At 35.6% G+C, this 3,651-nt stretch overlaps 1 long non-coding RNA gene across 1 annotated transcript in view; it reads right to left on the reverse strand.

Annotated features, from left to right (window-relative positions):
* Positions 1 to 306: 306 nt before the first annotated feature.
* Positions 307 to 3,651, reverse strand: part of LOC106875819 (uncharacterized) — a 39,602-nt gene continuing 36,257 nt past the window's right edge. Inside the window, exon 2 of the long non-coding RNA XR_001410162.2 lies at positions 307 to 472. This is a non-coding gene — a long non-coding RNA (uncharacterized LOC106875819). The remainder of the gene's footprint in view (positions 473 to 3,651) is intronic.

The following is a 3,651-nucleotide window of genomic DNA, read 5'->3' on the forward strand; positions in this document are numbered from 1 at the left end:
ATCTATTAAACTAGTTTTTAGACATCGAATGGCTATGGAGGTCCACCAGAGTAAAATAACAATCAGAAGGATTCATAGGTAAAAAAAAAATGGCTCTATACAATATACCCAGTGTGATGTAGTTCAGTCTGGATTCCATCGTTCCAGCATTCAAGCTTAAATGAGTTTGTATTGGTACACTAATAGTGAGATCCCAAAACCCAGTTCTGTGAAGTAGTGACGTAGATTACGTAAAACGTCTATGCCTGCCCTCAACTGTATATGCTAACTACAGACCTTCGTTTAAGTATGAGAGTATGAACTTACCTAAATTGTTGTAATCTTCAGTATCCTCCGGATCTGGCACATCTGAGAGAAAGTAATATGAAGGTATTTCCTGGATAGGATTGCTAACATGTAATATCTCTGCATCTGTGGGTATATTCGAAACGTCAGTATCCAACACTGGAGATATTTGGTCGAAATGAGGCTGCTATGGAAATGTAAAAAAAAAAAACATACATTATGTGTGTGCGTGTATGTTTGTACGTCTATATGTATGCATATTACATATTATATACACATACATAAGTCTAATAAGAATGGCAAAAATTGCGAGAACGAGAGTGGAAAAGAATGTATTGTAAAATTTACCGTACCATATTTCATTATGAAAATTTTACAGATAATTATTCCGAGTATTATGTGTGTGCGTATATATATAGGTGTGTGTGTGTGTGTGTGTGTGTGTATGTAATTTTTGGGGACTAATGGGTATATATCAATTAGTGTATTGAGTAAAGCACGCTCACAGTTTGGGCTACCTGGTTTCATCCACGATTGGGCTATTTTTCCCCATAACGGACAGTTGCAGGATGGGTCGAAAAGTTCGTCGTACTGAAAAAAGACTAGTGCTAAATCTACTTTCCGTTTCCTTCATCAATTATATATATATATATATATATATATATGCATACACTCAGCTAATAAGCATGAAGTCTTTTACCGACATGCTGCAAAGTTCCGATCTACAAGACCTGCTCTTTCTGTGACTTTTATACAGTAACGGCAGTCATTTCGGTGATGGCTGCCATCGTGCAATCTCCCTATCAGACTCTCTCGTCTCACTCGGGTCTCCAATTCTCGTTACTCATATTGTATTTTACATGCAAGACCCAAACTAACCCCTAAGCTCCAGAATTTCCTCTTCCAGAACGTCGTATCCTTGTACTTCCGTCTCTACTCATGTATTTTAGGTTGTTTTTTTCTTGCATCCGCAGTTTATAACTATCCAAGGGGAATATCAATTGCGCCGACCTCATTGTTCTGGAAGAGCCTCCGACGGTAACGGATACACCTCCTCCCTCGAGACTGAAGAAAAAGTAAAAATAAATAAACAATAATAAAAACACACACACCACACTCACCATATACATAAAAGCAAAGGTGAATTATTTGTTAAAGACTAGGGTTAATTGTCGTCAAGTATTTATCCTGCGAATACCTCTAATGTTACGTATTTTCGTTACCTTTCACATGATAAATACAGCGATATAGAAAGGCAGCAGATAACGTTTCAGTGACACAAAGATACAAAAAAATCCCACCAAAATCTAATGCATTACCTGATGATTATATCTATAAATGTGTGTGTGTGCGTATGTGTGTGTGTGCGTGTGTATGTGTACAGATCTATCTATCTGTCTATCTGTCTATCTATCTATTTGTCTGTCTGCCTGTCTGTCTATCAGTGTGTCTATATGTATGTATGTATGTATGTATGTATGTATGTATGTATGTATGTATGCATGTGTACATCCATATTCATAACATTTCATTATGTCAAGATAAAATTACGATAACGTATAATATATATATAACTATGATTAAGCAGGTGATACTGAGATATAGATTCGCAGTTTAACAGGTATATTTGTGATTATTTTTTTGTTTTGATGTAGCTAAGAAAGATACGCGCGCGCGCGCACACTCTCTCTCTCTCTGTCTGTCTCTCTCTCTCACACACACACACACACACACACACACGCACATACACTAGCACAGTTTCTCTTCCGTTGAAAGACGGTGAGTGATGCGTAAGAGTTAAATTTTTTAAATTTCATCGACCTTTTCAGTTTGGCTACCATTTTCGAAAATTCAAAGTTTATTGAAAATTTTAAAATTTGGTACATTAATGTAGTTTCCCAAGTTGAATCTCTGGAGATGTTTCACTTTTTTCCAGAATTTTTTTTAAAAAAGAGTTATAAAGGTTTAAAGTTTGACAATTTTCACCCAGTCGGAAAACAGGATTTGGAAGCTGTCATTTTATGCGTAAAGTGTTTTATAATGAAATTGTAAATAAACCAGCTTCTGCTTTACGCACGACATATAACACTTATTAACTTTTTTTATAACACGAGAACTCATTTATGTGCGAGAAAACACGTGTTGACAAATATTTTCCACTCATTGAGGTGGTTGTCAGATGTGCTAAAAACAGCAGCCTAATAGACCTTAAATCATGCATCAAAATTTTTTTGTTTCATTTTTGGACAATTGCATGAATTCCCATGTGTACAATACATATTCGCAAAATTTTTCTGAAAATACCAAAAGATTTAGAAGCTATGAGGGCTTATATGGCGTGCGTAGAGCAGAATTTTCTAATTTAATTTTCTAATCTAATTGATTAGATGACAGTTGACAATACGTGCTGTCACGCACAAAAAGACAGCTTCCACATCTTGTTTCCTGACTGGGTATGATTGATCAAACTTTAAACCACTATAACTTTTCTAAAACATTTTTCTGAAAAAATTGAAATAACTCCAACAATTCAGCTTGGAAAAGTATAATATTGTGCCAAATTTTAAAATTTTCGATCAGCTTTAATTTTTGAAACTAGATCCCAATAAATTTTTGGGATCTAGTCGGTTTGGCAGCCAGCATCAATTCTGTTCGAATTAATTTTATATTCAGTGTAATGATACACTTTTATTGGCTAATGAATGACGTGCAAAGCATTTTCGCTATAAATCAATAAGTAAAGAGCAACTAGCAATTAAAGTTTGAAAATGTTGATAATTAATCTTAGCCAATCGTCAGCCACAGGCACATTCATGCGTATTTCCTTAGTAACAAGCGGAACAAGAGAACTCTTTTTGCGAGAAAGCACGTGTTGACAAATATATTGAAACCACTTGTTTTACCTATCTGTTGACAACTGAGCATCTAAATTTATGTAGCACAGGGGATATGAAAACTGTGATTTGTACCTTTCGTTTTCAATGAACTGGTCAACAAAATGTCTTTCTAAAATATTTAATTTGTAATGCGCTGTTTTGTTTTTAGATGAATCTTTTTAAGTTCGAACTATTGCATTAAATGCAGATTGAATGCTTAAAATTACAAGAGACGTGTTACTCTTTTACTCCTTTACTCTTTTACTGGTTTCAGTCATTTGACTGCGGCCATGCTGGAGCACCGCCTTTAGTCGAGCAAATCGACCCCAGGACTTATTCTTTGTAAGCCTAGTACTTATTCTATCGGTCTCTTTTGCCGAACAGCTATGTTACGGGGACGCAAACACACTACCATCAGTTGTCAAGCGATGTTGGGGAGACAAACACAGACACACAAACACACACACACACACACACACACACACACACA

Source organism: Octopus bimaculoides, chromosome 7, assembly GCF_001194135.2.
Source record: "Octopus bimaculoides isolate UCB-OBI-ISO-001 chromosome 7, ASM119413v2, whole genome shotgun sequence".
NCBI lineage: Eukaryota > Metazoa > Mollusca > Cephalopoda > Octopoda > Octopodidae > Octopus > Octopus bimaculoides.